The 18,554-nt window shown below is 48.8% G+C and overlaps 1 protein-coding gene across 5 annotated transcripts in view; it reads right to left on the bottom strand.

Annotated features, from left to right (window-relative positions):
• SORBS1 (sorbin and SH3 domain containing 1) overlaps positions 1–18,554 on the bottom strand; it is a 279,323-nt gene that overhangs the window by 132,849 nt on the left and 127,920 nt on the right. The window lies entirely within an intron of this gene.

Raw genomic sequence — 18,554 nt, 5'->3', positions numbered from 1 at the left:
AACTCAGCCACAATGAAACACATCTGCCAGTGGCAAGAGCTGCAATGCTAGTGACACCTAACTCGAATATACATCAAGGTCACATAGCTGGAAATTCACGTAGAGCGGAGATATCGCGAGTTGATACATATCAAACGGTCATTTTAACACACGTCACAGGTAGATGGTTAAGAATCAAATGAATACTGTGGGGCTCGTTCACCTGCACATCTACCAATGTGATATATGCCATCATGTGCCAGCAATGCCCCTCTGCCATGTACATTGGCCAAACCAGACAGTCTCTACACAAAAGAATAAATGGACACAAATCTGACATCAGGAATCATAACATTCAAAAACCAGTGGGAGAACACTTCAACCTCTCTAACCACTCAGTGACAGACTTGAAGGTGGCAATTTTGCAACAAAAAAACTTCAAAAACAGACTCCAAAGAGAGACTGCTGAACTCAAATTAATATGCAAATTAGATACAATTAACTTAGGTTTAAACAGAGACTGGGAATGGTTGGGTCATTACACTAATTGAATCTATTTCCCCATGTTAAGTTCTCCTCACACCTTCTATGGGTCATCTTGATTATCACTTCAAAAGTTTTTTTTCTCCTGCTGATGATAGCTCATCTCAATTGATTGGCCTCTTACAGTTGGTATGGCTACTTCCACCTTTTCATGTTCTCTGTATGTATAAATATCTTCTGTTTGTGTGTTCCATTCTATGGATCCGAAGAAGTGAGCTGTAGCCCACAAAAGCTTATGCTGAAATAAATTTGTTAGTCTCTAAGGTGCCACAAGTACTTCTGTTCTTTTTGTGGAAAATTGTGTTTCTTGGTGCCAAAGAATAAAGAATAACGTCTTTCAGCATTATAAATCCAAAATGTGAGTATCTTTAAGCGTTATTATTGGGCTGTATAATTATGAACTTTTCTTTTTCTGGTTCACATGTAATAAATAAGGGCTATAAAAGTAACAGCGTTAACGCTTAATAGACTACGAAAGTGATGACGTCACTCTCCAAGCGGGTACTTTCCAAACAACTGGCGTCGGGTTATAACGTCGAAAAAGGTCATTTTGTTGCTGTGTAAATGCTGCCTGTAACTAACTGTTTTAATAGGTAAGTGAGTGTATGTTACTAATCATTGAACCTTTAAGCAGTGAAAAGATGTGTTGGGATGGCTGCAATGTGGTTTAAATCACCAACCATGTGGTGGGTGTGTCAGCCATCCTTAATGCTATAATGCTTACAGTCGGGAGCACAGTACATAACAATATTCAAATGCCCAATGGCAGAAAAGAGGAAAAAGAAAAGCCTCAGGAGCTGAGTATCATAAATAAATGGCTGAGAAGGAAAAGGACCAAGCAAAACAGCAGGGATCCTTCCTGAAATATCTTTTCTTTAATCCAAATAAAGATGGAAGCAGTTTACAGCATCCAGATGAAAGTATATTACTTTGAGATGAGGGTAGCTCACATCCACAAAAAAGCAGTTTGGAAACTCAAGATGATGGAAACTTACGTCTAGATGAAGGCAGCTCACAGCATCAGATTGATATGGAAGTGGAGAAAATTTATTCACCTTCAGAGACACATGCAGAAATTGAAGTAAATGAAGTAGAAGGAAGAAAAGATGAGGAAGTTACAAACAAGTTACAAGTATCAGGGTAGCCGTGTTAGTCTGTATCCACAAAAACAACAAGGAGTCCGGTGGCACCTTTACAGTATGGGGACCCAGCTTCATGGCCTGGATGTGATGTCAGTGTGCAGCAAATTCTCGTGAAACATGGACCCAAACAAGTTCGTGAATTTCCCTTCCCTAAGTAGAGGAAATAAAAGAAAATTCTCTGCTCACCATTACAAGAGGAAACTCATTAATGGGGAAGAAATTCATCAAAACTGGTTACAATATTCAGTGTCAAAGGACTCTGTGTTTTGCTTTTGCTGCAAGTTGTTTAGAAATCAAGCAATTGGTACATCACTTACTGCAAATGGTTCGAAGGCCTGGAAAAACATTTCTTCAATTCTCTCTTCACATGAAAGAAGTACAGAATATTTGTAATGTTTTCAAAATTGGAAAGAACTTGAATTATGATTGAAAAAAGGAAAAACTATCGATGAAGAAAATTTATGTGTGATCAAGGAAAAAGAAGCATATTGGCAACAAATATTAGAGCATCTGATTGCTTTAGTGAGAGTTTTTGGTGGGCAAAATTTAGCATTCCGCAGCCACAGTAGAAATGAAAAATTATATACTCCAGGTAATGGAAATTTTTTAAAATTTGTTGAATACCCAGCTTTGTTTGATCCAGTCATGAAGGAGCATCTACGTGAAATAACTGATCATGAAACACAGGTTCATTACTTAGGAAAAAATATGTAAAATTAACTGATTCAAATCCTAGCAAATGGCATTAAAAAGAAAAGTATAGAAACTGCCCATTCTGCAAAATACTTTTCAATAATACTGGACTGTACACCAGATGTGAGTCATGTTGCACAAATGACAATGATCATTCATTTTGTGTATATGGAAAAGTCTGCAGATGAAGATAATGCTTAAGTGCTCATAAAGGAACATTTTTGGGTTTCGTACCACTGAAGGAGACGACTGGAGCATTTATGACTGAAACTATTCTACAAGAGCTTGAAACAATGTCATTATCTGTTGAATGATATGATAACGGGAGTAATATGAAGGGTAAAGACAATGGTGTGCAAAGGAGAATGATGGGAATCAGTCCTAGGGCCTTTTTTGTTCCTTGCAGTGCACATTCTCTGAATTTGGTTGTCAATGATGCTGCTAGATGCTGTTTGGAGGCAAGCAGTTTCTTTGACCTGGTGCAATGTGTTTATGTGTTTTTCTCAGGCTCAACATGCCGTTGTGAGATTCTGACTCGCCATGTGAATTCAATAACTGTGAAACCACTTAGTCAGACAAGGGAGAGTCTCATTGATGCTTTGAAGCCTCTTTGCTATGAACCTGGAAACATTTATGATGCCCTAATTAAAATTTCTAATGATACTACCTTTACTGGATCATCTGGCAATACGGCACATTCAGATGCAGAAGCTTTTGCAAATGGCCTTTCCAAGTTCAAATTTGTGACTTCACTCATTTTGTGGTATAATATCCTTTTCAAGATTAACCTCACTAGTAAGCAGCTTCAGGAAAATAACTTGAACATACATTCTGCTATTCAAAAACAGCAGCAAACTAAAAATACTCTGGAGAAATTCAGAAGTGATGAAGGGTTCGAAAGAACACTGATAGATTCTCTCTAGCTTGCTGAAGAAACAGACTTTCTGACAGAATTTGAACCAGAGCCAGTTCGTATTCGGCAAAAGAAACAGCAGTTTTCATATGAAGGACGAGACACTAATTCAGAACTCAAAACAAAGGTTCAAAGTGAATTTCTACTTCGCAGTCCTTGATACTGCTATTCACTCAGTTGACGAAAGATTTCAACAGATGCAGCAGCTAGAGTCAGTATTTGGTTTTCTATATGATATCCACAGCTTGCAAAAGAAAACAGCAAAACAGATCTCCTGCCATCGGACCCTTTCATTTTCTGGTGGGACTCTCCACCAGTACAGCCACCCCCCTGCCTGCAGTCACTGCTCTTGCCCCACACTGGGCAAGGGGCAGCCCCAGTGAGGCTACAGTGAGGGGCAGCAGCAGGGGAGGAGGTGCACATGTGATGGCAGCACCCGCCCCCCCAGCATGGCACCCACCACAGGGGAGGCGAGGGGGATTCCTGGACCTGAGAGGGGCCGTAGGAGCACGTGCAGTGATGGGGGTGGTGGTGAGTGTGCTGCTGGGGGGGAGAAGGGGGTCCCTACCCCAGAGCTCGCTGCTGCCAGCAGGGAGAGGGCTGAGGGGAGTCCTTCTCTCTGGCTCCAGTCCCAGGGCAGCCTGCCTGCACCCCAAACTCATCCCCAGCCCTGTCCCACCCCAGAGCCCACATCCCCAGCCAGAGCCCTCATCCCCCCGCACTCCAACCCTCTGTCCTAGCCCTGAGCCCCTCCCACACTCCAAACCTCTCATCTCCATGGGCGCCGACTTATATGGGCTCCTGGGGCTTTAGCCCCAGGAATATTTACAGTCAGGGGCTCTGCTCCACCAATAGTTGGAGCTAGGTTTCGCCCCTTTTAAATCCCAGCTGCGGCCGGGAGTCAGAGGGCTCTGGGCTGCCTGCAAGAGCGGGGAGCCCAGAGCCTTTTAAATCCCAGCCGCGGCCGGGAATCAGAGGGCTCTGGGCTGCCTGCAAGCGCAGGGAGCCGAGAGCCCTTTAAATCCCAGCCGCGGCCGGGAGTCAGAGGGCTCTGGGCTGCCTGCAAGCGCAGGGAGCCCAGAGCCTTTTAAATCCCAGCCGCGTCCGGGAGTCAGAGGGCTCCGGGCTGCCTGCAAGCGCGGGGAGCCGAGAGCCCTTTAAATCCCAGCCGCCGCCGGGAGTCAGAGGGCTCTGGGCTGCCTGCAAGCGCGGGGAGCCCAGAGCCCTTTAAATCCCAGCCGCGGCGGGGAACCAGAAGGCTCTGGGCTGCCTGCAAGAGCGGGGAGCCCAGAGCCTTTTAAATCCCAGCCGCGGTCGGGAGTCAGAGGGCTCTGCGCTGCCCGCTGCGGCGGGGAGCCCAGAGCCCTTTAAATCCCAGCCGCGGCCGGGAGTCAGAGGGCTCTGGGCTGCCTGCAAGAGCGGGGAGCCCAGAGCCTTTTAAATCCCAGCCGCGGCCGGGAGTCCGCGGGATCGGCACTGCCCCAGGGGCAGGGAGCCCAGAGCCCTTTGAATCCGAGCAGGGGAGGCGGCTGGGATTTAAAGGGCTCAGGGCTCCCCGCAGCTGCCAGCAGCCCAGAGCCCTTTGAATCCCAGCCCCTGGCCGCTGATTGCCCCCTCCCCAGACCCTTGCCCCAACTGCTCCCCAGGACCCCCACCCCCTATCTAAGTACCACTGGTCCTTATCCCCCGATTACCCCCTCCCGAGACCCCTGCCCCTAACTGCCCCTTGGGATCCCAGCCCCTATTTAAGCCTCCCTTCTCCTTGTCCCCCACTGCCCCCACCTGAGCCCCCCCCCCACTTCCCCCCAGAACCCCTCTACCTGTCCCCTGATAAACCTTCTGGACTCCCATGCCTATCCAATTGCTGCCTGTCCCCTGACTGCCCCTCCAAACCTCTGCCCCATCCAACCCCCCCTGCTCCTTGTCCCTTGACTGCCCCCTGGAACTCCCTACCCCTTCTCCAACCCCCAAACCGCTTACTGTGCCACTCAGACCAGCGTATCTGGCTCCGTGCAGCTCCAGACAGTTGCTGCCATGCTCCCCCATGGAGCCCACAGCCCTCTCCCACCCCCAGCACCTGCCTTCCAGATTTGAACACCTCAAAATTCAGGTGTGCTCAAGCTCGGTTTGGGCAGCTTTTACTTCATTTCTCCCAAATCAGTTTCCCCTTGAAGGTGCCAACTGAAGGTGTTGGAGAACAGAGAGATCGGGTGGCCTCCTAATGCCTGGAAAAGAGACAAAGGCCGGAGGAGGGAGTGTCAGTGCCTGTGCGGACTTCTGGAAAGTGCACGGTGTGGAAGGGGATGCTGTGATGCTTTGGAACAACTCCATACAAAGCCAGTCAGGACTCTGGGGGAGCCTCCTCTCTCGGAGCAGACTGTCTCCAGGGCAAGAAGCTTACACCTTCCTGGGTCTGACCTCGGAGCATTCAGCATGCCCTTTCACGTCATGCACTTTCCAAAGTGAGTCTGCCCAGGCTGGTCCTGGGGCAACCAGAGGTCCCTGCACCCCAACTCCACAGTCAGATTTGACTCTCAGCCAGACAGTAAAACAGAAGATTTATTAGATGACGGGAACACAGTTTAAACAGAGCTTGTAGGTACAGAAAACAGAACCCCTCTGTCAGGTCCATCTGGGGGGGTGGGGAGCCCAGAACCAAATTCTGGGTCTCTCCCCATTTCCCCAGCCAGCTCCAAACTGACACTCCCTCCTCTGGCCTCTGTGTCTCTTCTGGACAAGGAGGCCACCTGATCTTTGTCCCCAACACCTTCAGTTGGCATCTTGCAGGGGAAACTGAGGCACCCATACAGTATTCAGAGAAAATATTAAGGACATTCCCACTTCATCACAACAGGTGCAACAAAATATAATACTGTATATTGAAGTAGGCAAGTGCTGCTTCTGACTTTCCACTTTTAATTGACCTTTGTAATCTTGTGGCACTGATGCATTGTAGCTTCATTTTATATCGGCTTACAGGGCGGGAGCCAGGGCCGGCTCCAGACCCAGCGCGCCAAGCAGGCGCGTGGGGCGGCATTGTCCTGGCAGGGCGGCATTTGGCTCCGGCGGACCTTCCGCAGTCATGCCTGCGGGAGGTCCACAGGAGCCCCGGGAGGAGCGGACCTGCCGCAGGCATGACTGCAGCGGGTGCGCTGGTCCCGTGGCTCGGATGGAGCTCCCGCAGGCATGCCTGCGGATGCTCCACCGGAGCCGCGGGACCACAGGACCGTCCGCAGGCACTTCTGCCCCGGCCGCGGGACCGGGGAAGGGCGGCGCAAGCGGCGCGGCGCACCGCCCTGCTTGGGGCGGTGGAATTTCTAGAGCCGCCCCTGGCGGGAGCGGGGGGACACCACCATTTTGGGCCCCACCAAAAATTATACAAACCTGCCGCCTATGCTCATCTCCAGCCCCAGCCAGAGCCCTCATTCCCCTGCACCCTAACCCTCTGCCTCAGCCCTGAGTCCCCTCCCACACCCCAAACCTCTTATCCCCAGCCACATCCCAAATCCACCCCCAGCCTCACCCCACAGCCCTCACCCCTGCTCCCCCTCCCTCCACACCCCCTCTTATCCCCAAACTCCCTCCCAGAACCTGCACCCTGCACCCCTCCTGCACCCCAGTACCCAGCCCCAGCCCAGGGCCTGCACCCCAGACCTCCTCCCCTCCCCAAACTCCCTCCCAGAGCCTTGGGCAGGTGGGGGGTGGAGTTTGGGGGGGCAGAGTTTGGGATGGGGCAGGTTCCGGGAACGTCCAAAATTTCTACAAACCTGCCACCCCTACCAGCAAGAGCTGGTGTGCCATACCGGGGTGGACCAGCTTCCTGAGGCAGTAATTTAAAGGGCTGGAGCCCAGGGCCCTTTAAATTGCTGCCAGAGCCCTGGGGTAGCGGCTGCGGGGGTCGGGTGGTGATTTAAAGGGCCCAGGGCTCCTGCCGCTGCTACTGCCCCAGGCCCTTTAAATCGCCACTGGAGCCCCACTGCCGCTACCCCAGGGGGTCGGGGACAATTTAAAGGCCTGGGCCCTTTAAATAGCCCCCGGAGCCTGCCGGAGCCCTGGGGTAGCGGCGACAGGGCTCTGGTGGCTATTGAAAGGGTTCGGGGCTCCCGCTGCCTCCACCACCCCAGGCCCTTTCAATAGCCACCAGAGCCCTGCCGCTGCTACCCCAGGAGACTGCTGCCCTCCAGAGACCATTTAAAGGGCCCTGGAGGGTAGCGGCAGCCGGAGCCCCGGGCTCTTTAAATTGCTCCCTTTAAATCGCCTCCGAACCCCGGGGCTCCCAGCCACCTCTGCAGCTGGGAGCTAAGGGGGTGATTTAAAGGGCTTGGGGCTCCCATCTGCTGCTACCACAGTCCTAGCCCCGGGCCCTTTAAATCCTGATTTAAAGGGCCTGGGGATTTAATGGCTCCGCCTCTTCCGGTGGAGGCCACGGCCTTCCTCAGGATTCTGGAGTACCGGCAAGTCCTTTAAGTTACTTTCACCCCTGCCTAAGCCATGCCTCTTCCAGACACAGGAATGAAATTCTGCCTGCTGGAATGGGTCTCCCATGTAAATGGAGCAAGGTGTGACCAAAGACAATGAGAACCACATTTGCATGCCAAGTAAGCCAAGCAGAGCCGGGAGGGAACAAGCGACCACTTAATCGCGAGAGGGGATGGACAGTGGTGGATTACAGTTTTATGGGGCCCTGGGCCAAAGCAAGTGGGGGCCCTTCCCCAGCCCTTCCGCCTGCAGCCCCCTCCCGTCACCTCTGGCGCTCCTGCCGGAGAGCTGGGTTTAGGCAAGGGGGCTTCCCCCACTCCTGGTAAGAGCACTGGATGGGTGGAGGAAGCCCCCACACCCTGACCTCCCCTCCCCAGCAGCTGTGCTGGGTGGGCAGGCAGAGTGGGACAAGACCCCACGTTCTGACCTGCTCCCCGGCAGGAGCGCCGCGAAGGTGGAGCAGGTTGGGGCACAGGGGTGCCCTTTTTCCCGGGCCCTCAATTGGCCAGGCACAGCAACACAGCATTCTAGGCACCCAGAGTTGTAGGGCAGGCGGTGACACAACTCCTCACCAGTCTGGGTTGAACCCCAAAATGTCCCACCAATCCTGTGCACTTGTGAACCTTTCCTTCCCCTCCTCACCCCCCACCGGAATGGTAAATGTAATTAGAGACGGGTGAATGCTGAAGAAAAAAAGTTTCCACAAATATTCTTTTGAATTTTTACTGTAATTTCAACTATGATCATATACCACCAGAAAGCTGACTGCAAGAGCAATGTTCAATCAGGGAAGAGAAACATAGAATCATAGAATATCAGGGTTGGAAGGGACCTCAGGAAGTCATCTAGTCCAATCCCCTGCTCAAAGCAGAACCAATTCCCAACTAAATCATCCCAGCCAGGGCTTTGTCAAGCCTGACCTTAAAAACCTCATACCGTGAGTAGACCTCTGTCTCCAGTCAAAACACCAACTCTCAACAGTACACAGATAAAAAAGAACCCCAAGAAAAGATTTGAACAAGCTGAGAAAAATCCAAATCTGTTTGCAAACAATTCAAACAGGAAGAGTCAACATTTTAAATATGCTTCTAGCATGCTCACTTTTGAGCAAGGATTTCCCCCTACTTAAATACATCTAGGGCCAGACACTCAGCACTTTAAGTTTCCTCTAGCACAGAGGAGACCAGAGCTTGCACAGATCTAATGTAGCCAGCTATTCATCAGCCCTGCCTGCTTCCCAACCCCAAAATAGAGGACATTCCAGGATAGGAAGGTGGCATGGCAGGAACAAGCAGGGCTGGCCCAAAGAACAAAGTGTTTCAGTGTTTCCATTATCCACTGGTGATCCCTGAGGCTGCTCTAACTTGTGCTAATGGGATAGTTCAACCCCTGGAAGCCCCCAGGATGTGAAGAACTGGAGAATCGAGCCATTTATGCCCCTTCCCCAGATCTGCCAATCACTTGCCTGGCACCGCTTTGAGGTGCCAGATAAAGTTCAAATATCATTTTAAAAGCCCTTCACTAGGGAGACAATCAGAACATCTGAAGAGAATGAAAGAAGAGAGTGAAGGGAGGAAATTCCTTATTACACAGATCATCCTGTTTTAATCAGTGGCCTAATACGGGGTGGAGTGGGGTGTTCAACCTTTTTTAACTTGTGGCCCTCTAAAAAGTTTCAAATGGAGGTGCAGACACCTTCGGAAATCTTAGACAGAGTTTGAGGACCTGCAAGGGTTCGCGGACCACAGGTTGAAAACCACTGGCCTAATGAATGTGATCCACTGAGTCCACCTGCAGGTCTACGTCCTCTAACCCAGGTAGGTTCAACTAGGTACAGCTAATCAACTGCTTATGCATTTGTCAGTTCAACACTTCTTTATTCTCACATTAATTTTCATCAATACAGTTTGTCCTCCTAGAGCAGCCATCGAACAGGCAGCACAGCTTCCAATACCACCACAGGCAGCAGTGACAAACACCGTGAGTGAGCTCAGACCTGAAGCCTGCAGGAGGACGCAAAGGTCCACACACAGCCTCCAGCACCAGAACCAGAACAGCCACGTTAAAGAAACATAAGAGTTTTGCAAGGTAAAGCATGTGAGAGGCCAGGGCCGGCTCCAGGGGTTTTGCCGCCCCAAGCAGCCAAAAAAAAAAAAAAAAAGCCGCGATCGCAATCTGCGGCAATTCAGCGGGAGGTCTTTTGCTCTGAGCGGGAGTGAGGGACCCTCCGCCAAATTGCCGCCGAATACCTGAACATGCTGCCCCGCTCCGGAGTGGCCGCCCCAAGCACCTGCTTGCTAAGCTGGTGCCTGGAGCCGGCCCTGTGAGAGGCTGATCTTGGTTGACATAATACTGTTATTTACACAGTGCCTGCCTGCCAAAGTGCTTGGTGCACTGTGCTGCAAAAATCAAAGCAAATGCAATGCAATGAAAACATAATCAAATATGAATACACCACAAATGAGGAGGCCAGTTTTAGAATAGGAGAGAAAGGGATCAGAAGGGCCTAAGTATAGGGCCAGAGGCCATTCAACAAGCTTTTAAAGACAGAAAACGTTAAGGAGCTCTTTAAAACCAGAGACAGTTATTGCTATTTATATGTTGTACACACAGCAACAAACAAGTCCTGCCCTGAAGAGCCTACCGTGTAATTGGACAACACCAACAAAAGGTGGTGGAGGAAAAAGACACAAAAGGGATAAATGATTTCCCAGGGTCCTCCAACAGGACAATGGCAGAGTTGAATAGAGCTGACTGTGGAGATAGCTGAACCATTAGCGATTATCTTCGAAAAGTCATTGAAGATGGGAGAGATTCCAGAGGACTGGAGAAGGGCAAATATAGTGCCAATCTATAAAAAGGGAAATAAGGACAACCCGGGGAATTACAGACCAGTCAGCTTAACTTCTGTACCCAGAAAAACAATGGAGCAAATAATTAAGCAATCAATTTACGAACACCTAGAAGATAATAAGGTGACAAGTAACAGGCAGCATGGATTTGTCAAGAACAAATCTGTGTCAAATCAACCTGATAGCTTTCTTTGACAAGGTAATACGCCTTGCAGATGGGGGGAAGTGACAGAAGTGGTATATCTTGACTTTAGTAAAGCTTTTGATACTGTCTCACATGACCTTCTCATAAAAAAACTAGGGAAATACAACCTAGGTGGTGCTACCATAACGTGGATGCATAACTGGTTGGATAACCATTCCCAGAGAGTAGTTATCAGTGGTTCACAGTCATGCTGGAAGGCATAATGAGTTGGGTGACGCAAGGATCAGTTCTGGGTCCGGTTCTGTTCAATATCTTCATCAATGATTTAGATAATGGCATTGAGAGTATACTTACAAAGTTTGCAGACGATAACAAGGTGGGAAGGGTTGCAAGTGCTTTGGAGGATAGGATTAAAATTCAAAATGATCTGGACAAACTGGAGAAATGATCTGAAGTAAACAGGATAAAATTCAATAAGGACAAATGCAAAGTACTCCACTTAGGAAGGAACAATCAGTTGTACACATACAAAATGAGAAATGACTGCCTAGGAAGGAGTACTGCAGAAAGGGATCTGGGGGTCATAGTGGACCATAAGCGTAATATGAGTCAACAGTGTAACCCTGTTGCAAAAAAAGCGAACATCATGCTGGGATGTATTAACAGGAGTGTTGTAAGCTAGACACAAGAAGTAATTCTTCTGCTCTACTCCGTGCTGATTAGGCCTCAGCTGGAATATTGTGTCCAGTTCTGGGCGCCACATTTCAGGAATGATGAGGACAAATTGGTTGTTACAAGGAGGAGGGAGATAAATTGTTCTTCTTAATCTCTGAGGAAAGGACAAGAAGCAATGGGCTTAAATTGCAGCAAGGGCGATTTAGGTTGGACATTGGGAAAAACTTCCTAGCTGTCAGGGTGGTTAAGCACTGGAACAAATTCCCCCAGGGAGGTTGTGGAATTGTCATCATTGGTAGGGTGACCATATTTCCCAAACAGAATATGGGACACCCCCAGCCGCTTGCCAGAGGCCCCCCTCCGATGATGTTGCCAATTGCTGGAACGCTGTGGGGCTCCCCCATGCTATTGTTGGAATGCTGTTCCCCCATACAGTCCTGCCTCCCGCCTGAGGGAGACTGGCATCTCCATTTGCCCCCTCTGCACTGCACCCCACTTTTTTGACAAAAGTGGGCATCTGTCCTGTTTGTCTTGCCAACTGATCAAGTCAGCAAAAGCAAACAGGACAAATGCTTCCTTTTGGAAAAAAAGTTGGGACGGCCGGGACAGGGCTTAAAAAAGGGACTGCCCCAGCCAAACTGGGACGTATGGTCACCCTAATCATTGGGGACTTTTAAGAGCAGGTTAGACAAACACCTGTCAGGAAGGGTTTAGATAATATTTAGTCCTGCCTTGAGTGCATGGGACTGGACTAGATGACCTCTTGAGGTCCCTTCCAGTCCTACGACTCTATGAGTCTAGATCTCCTCATTCCCAGTCCAGAGCCCTCTACACTAGACAAATGTTGCCTCTCAAATGTGGCTGTATAAATAAGAGGAGCTATGCATTTGAGCTTTGTAAGTGTTTCAGTCACAAGGTGGAGTGACTGTGGCTCAAATGAGACAAGGCATTAGTGGATCTTTTACATTTCCTCATCTATCTTGTGACTGCCAGTTTAATAGGTATTGCAAATAGCAGCAAATATGCTCTCTCCAGCTGGCATGGCAAGGATGAGATTCTGCTATCACTGCTGCCAATTAAAAGAAAATATTGAGAATGACTGTGTTAGTAGCAGGCCAACACTAACGTTTATGAATTTCTGCTTTTTATAGAGAGTTTAATGCAGAGGCGGATTACAGTTTTATGGGGCCCTGAGCCAAGGCAAGTGGGGACCCCTCCGCACCCATTCCACCTGCAGTCCCCCCACTCCCACCTGGTGCTCCTGCTGGGGAGCAAGGCATGGGGGCTTCCCAAGTTCCGCCTGCCCAGCACTCCCTCTGAGGAGTGGGGTCAGGAATGCTGGGCAGGCGGGAGAGACCCCCGACCCTGCTCCCCAGCAGAAGCATCAGGCAGGTGGACGGAGCAGGACAAGTTCCTGCACCCTGAGCCCGCTCCCCGGCAGGAGTGCCAGGTGGGTGGAGCAGGGTGCAGGGGCGACCATTTTTCCAGGGCCCCCCAGTTGGCCGGGACCCTGGGCATGGGGTCCGTTGGCCCAGTGGCTAATCTGCCAATGGTTTAATAGGATCATGAATTTATCGATGGCAAACTGTTCTATGCCGTTATTGTGAAGCACCCAGGGAAGTACAGCCAATTTAACTGGTCAGTCTGTGTCACTGAACTGGAATGTCCCACAGACCACTGGATTGTCTATGGGGCAATAAGGAGGGGAAGTATGATACAATTAATAATAATTAGCATATTAGACCAAATCCTGGTCTCCAACAATGGCACATGGCTTGCCAGTCAAGTCAATGGGGGCTGTACAAGCATATTCTGAGCACTCTCAGCTACCTGATATATCTGGGCAGGATAATGAGTCACCTGCCTCAGTGAGTCAGCAGAACCCATTCAGCCTCTTTCCCAACAGAATCAACACCTGATGGGTGTGCTAATTCAGGCAAACCTTGCCAGTCTGTTACAGATAGACAATCATTCTTTACTTGGATGTGATGGTCCTTTTGGTTTCACTCATGCTACACACAGGTTCACACTCACATGCAGAAAGACATAGTTGGGAAGCTGCCAATATGTATCAGAAAAATAGAAATAATACAGGTAGCCCAATAAGTGGCTGTGAACACATCAGTACACAAGAGGTTGGCAGTGGAGAATGGCCAGTGAGGACTCTTCCTCTAAAAATGCCACCTGCATGAGACTGGGGATCTCCTAGAGTGATATGGCATGGTGCTTCCAAGAGCCCCTGCTATCTGTAGTAAGGTAGCACTATTTCCAGCTGGCCTAAGAGAGAGTAAACTCATGAATCTCCATCCCAACCGTAAGGACCCTCCATTTTAGCCCTGAGGATTCTGGGAGAGAGTAGTCAGCAGAGAACCAGAAAGGTGGGTGAACACACAAAAACTCCCCTTAGACTGATGTTGCCAATTATCCAGGGCCTTAGAAAGAAGGGAGACCTATTATGCTTTTCCAGCTGACGTCAGGGAGCCAAAACAGTGCATGCACCAGTGGCAGCTCTGGCCCTCTGGGTGTAATTGGATGCAACTTCAATGGAATTGCAGCTGCTTACACCAGCAGTCAATTTGCCCCAGTCACTTTGTGGAAGGAGAAGAGGGGCAGCATTATAAAGGGAGAAAATAAATGAATAGCTTTGTTATTACGATGCTCAGGGTCTCATTCTCTTCTCATGCCAGCAAGCCACTGACTTCAACTGAGTTACTCCTGATTTACATCAGTGTCAGTAAGGTTAGACTCACCCCTCCCTTTCCCATCTTGGGCTCTTTTTTCAGCATCTCTAGATTTAGCTGAAGATGAGCCCATTCTCGCTTCCCCAGTGGGAGATTCAAGCCAGCCAAGCCGAGGCTGCCTGAGAAGAGCACTGGCACATCCTCATGTAAATCACTGCTCATTACATATATTAGAGTGTGTCAAGAAGGAGAGTGAGCAATGCTCTTCATACTGACAAAACTAAATACTTGCTTCTCAGGAAGGCAGCGCAGAGAGGTTGGTACCCAGCCCACGCCCCAAAATAGTAGCAGATACCTCCAATTCTAATCTTTCAGAGTCTGTTACATAAGTGTTAAAGACACGAGAAGTGTCACTACTTACCGATATATTAGGTGAGGGTCAGTAACCGAGGCAATGGGTTCAAATGCATAACAATACACAGGGCTCTGTTTTAATTACATTTCTTTACATGGAATCACAATAGGCACTAATACCAATAAATAAAATGCAACAAAAATCTAACATTTACTCCTAGGGGAATTCTGTGCCAAAAAATTAAAAATTCTGTGCACAATATTGCAAAATTCCGCATATTTTATTTGTCAAAATAACACAATATAATCATGCCAGTTTCAATTATTTTGGTTATTTATTTCAAAACACCTCTCCAGCAAGTATGTCTGTAACAATACAGAAAACAAAAAAAGATTCGGGAAATGTTTTTTGACAAACTGATTCCTTACTAGGCATATTAATACAGAACTTTGTGTAATAATTAATTTCAACTACAATACAGAACTGTATTTCCCACACCCCTCAGAAGCAGTGCAAAAGGTCGGGGGAGTCTGGGATAATGGAGGAGCTGTGGTTGAGGCAAATAATTCCTGGGCAGGAGCCTGGGAGTGAACCTGGAGGGTTGTTGGGTGTGGGTGGGAGAAGTATGGAGCAGTTTTCTGGGGTGTGGAGGGATTGTTAGGGAGTTGGGGAGCCTCCCCCATGCAGACCATGGCTGACCCCATTCAGTGCCTCTCCTATTCAGTCAGGCACACCTGCCCTTGTCCTTGTGTAATCCTGCACTTCCCCTCCCCCATGCTCCTGCACCCCCACTCAGCTACCCATCCCCCAACCCCATGTGTCCCTGCACTCTCATTCAGCCACCCCTCCCCTTGATCCCCATGGGCTCTTCACTCCCTCCCATTCAGCCCTTGACTCAATGCTGTCACCCACTAGCTCCTGTGCCCCCACCCCAGTCTTCCCCCCCACACTAGCCCTTCTGAACACCAGTCTATGTGACCCCCCCCCAGTAGCCCCATGTGCCACACTTTGTCCATCCCCCACATATCCTGTGCCTCCTCACCTGGCCTCGTGGGTATGTCACTGTGAGGAATGCAGCCTCAGCCCCCTCCCTCCCTGACTGGCTGCTCCAGCCCATGAGCCAGCTGTCCTATCTTTTGGCACCACAGCTAGGGTGACCAGACAGCAAATGTGAAAAATTGAGACGGGGGTGGGGGACCATAGGAGCCTATATAAGAAAAAGACCCCAAAATCGGGACTGTTTCTATAAAATTGGGACATCTGGTCACCCTAACCGCAGCAGTCTCTGGTGGGTGAAAGGTGTAACTGAAGCACCTCTTCAGCAGAATGTATTTTCTGCAGGAAAAAAAAATCTGCAGGGGACATGAATTCTGCGCAGAATTCCCCCAGGAGTAAATGTTTGAGATCAGGCTCACTGACTTGGTTCCTAAGAGGCTGTGCTCAATAAAACTGTCTAAGGAGAAAAAACAGACAGAGGATGGAGAGACAACACAGTGAATGGCAACAAGACAATGTACAATTCCACTACCGATGGGAAGCATGCTCAGGATGAGACTGTAGCAATTAGGCAATGATTCTTACTCCACTTCCATTTGGGACAGTGTTTGCCATAATGCAAAGGTTCTCAACTTGTGGAGGTCACACACTGCTGTCACTGGGTTGCAAGCACCCTGCCCTCCAGAGATTGCTGTACAGCAGGGGTACCCCAGATAACTCCTGGCTGGATGAGAAGCAGTCCTGGAGGTGGGGAGGTCCCAGCATAGAAAAGGTTGAGGATGCAGTGTTTCTCACATGTGGCCACCAGGGGCTTCTCATGAGGCCAGAGCCTCCTGGGTGGTGATGGGGGGTGCACAGGTGTCCTCTCCTCCAGGGCTGCCAGCAGGGGTTGGGCCCTGTCGCACTCTGGAGCCACAAACTTTGAAGGAGCAGGCAGGTGGGTGGGGTCTGGGCTTCAGACCTGGGGTGGGGGTCAGCAGGCTCCATTCCTTGGCCACGGGCTTTGAGCCCTGACCCCGGCCCTGGACCCAGCTCACCCCCCCTCCCACCTGCTGCTTCCTCTGGCCTTGGGCTCCAGCTGTGCAGCAGTGGGCTCTGACCCCCAGCCACAGGGTTTCAGACTCCAGCCGTGGGGTCATGTGATCCAGCTCTGGCCCCCAGCCATGCAGCAGTGACTGACAGCCCCAAGCTCACCTCCTCCCACCCTCACATTGCCCCTGGCCCCCACTGTGTCCTCCAGCCCCAGTCCCTGGCTGTACAGCTGCCAGGCTCCGGTCCCTGGACTCACCCCCCACATCACCCCTGGCCCCCAGCTGCTTCCCTCAGCATCCAGGGCTTAGTTCATCTCCCAGCTTGCCAGGGCTGTTATGAAAAGTCTGTTGTGTAGAGTAAGTCTGTTGTGAAAAGTGGTATTTGTATGTTTGTTAATATCACTTTTCACTGCCTCACAGCTAGCTAGCAAGTCTGCTACTGTGAAAAGTGATATTAACAAAATACAAATATCATTTTTCACAGAAACAGACTTACTAGCTAGCAAGTCTTAAAAGAATAAGCAGCCAAAAAAGAAAGAAAGAAAGAAAGAAAGAAAGAAAGAAAGAAAGAAAGAAAGAAAGAAAGAAAGAAAGAAAGAAAAAGAAACCCAAAAGAAACAACAACAAAAAGGGACAAGAACATGCAAAACACATTATTTGTTTCTATTCTGTTTAGGTCCAGTAAAGACCAGAGAAAACTGTACATTATTTTTATTATTGAGTCTGTGAAAAAACCCTACATAAATAAATTACAATGATTTGGACATGTATATATGCATAATTATTTTGTTTTTCCTAAAGTTAATTGAGTATTTTCGGAAAAACTGTCAGAGCGGCCACTAGTAATAGTTGGTGGCTGCACTGTGAGCTGACCAAAAAATTTATTGTGAGAACCCCATAGTGTATCAGACCACTGCTGCACCAAGTACATTTTTCTGCCTCCAGTAACAATCTATACTTGATACTCAAAAGGAAGGCAAGTATCTCTCACTCCCATTGCTGCCCCCCACTTCTCATTAAGGTACCTGATTAATTCTACAGTGCTGTGCATGGAGGACAACATTTCTACCTGATCTCTGTGGCAATCATTTTAAGCCCTGAAGCATAACCCTGGATACCTTATCTCATAAGAACATAAGAACATAAGAAAGGCCGTACCGGGTCAGACCAAAGGTCCATCTAGCCCAGTATCTGTCTACCGACAGTGGCCAATGCCAGGTGCCCCTGAGGGAGTGAACCTAACAGGCAATGATCAAATGATCTCTCTCCTGCCATCCATCTCCATCCTCTGACGAACAGAGGCTAGGGACACCATTCTTACCCATCCTGGCTAATAGCCATTTATGGACTTAGCCACCATGAATTTATCCAGTCCCCTTTTAAACATTGTTATAGTCCTAGCCTTCACAACCTCCTCAGGTAAGGAGTTCCACAAGTTGACTGTTGAAGAAGAACTTCCTTTATTTGTTTTAAACCTGCTGCCTATTAATTTCATTTGGTGACCCCTAGTTCTTGTATTATGTGAATAAGTAAATAACTTTTCCTTATCCACTTTCTCAACATCACTCATGATTTTATATACCTCTATCATGTCCCCCCTTAGTCTTCTCTTTTCCAAACTGAAGAGTCCTAGCCTCTTTAATCTTTCCTCATATGGGACCTTCTCTAAACCCCTAATCATTTTAGTTGCTCTTTTCTGAACCTTTTCTAGTGCTAGAATATCTTTGAGGTGAGGAGACCACATCTGTACACAGTATTCGAGATGTGGGCGTACCATGGATTTATATAAGGGCAATAATATATTCTCAGTCTTATTCTCTATCCCCTTTTTAATGATTCCTAACATCCTGTTTGCTTTTTGACCGCCTCTGCACACTGCGTGACATCTTCAGAGAACTATCCACGATAACTCCAAGATCTTTTCCTGACTCGTTGTAGCTAAATTAGCCCCCATCATGTTGTATGTATAGTTGGGGTTAATTTTTCCAATGTGCATTACTTTACATTTATCCACATTAAATTTCATTTGCCATTATGTTGCCCAATCACTTAGGTTTGTGAGATCTTTTG

Source organism: Mauremys reevesii, linkage group 7 (genome assembly GCF_016161935.1).
Source record: "Mauremys reevesii isolate NIE-2019 linkage group 7, ASM1616193v1, whole genome shotgun sequence".
In the NCBI taxonomy this organism is placed as follows: Eukaryota; Metazoa; Chordata; order Testudines; family Geoemydidae; genus Mauremys; species Mauremys reevesii.
The sequence above is the reverse complement of the archived record's forward strand: the minus strand, read 5'-3'. Positions and strand labels throughout refer to the sequence as shown.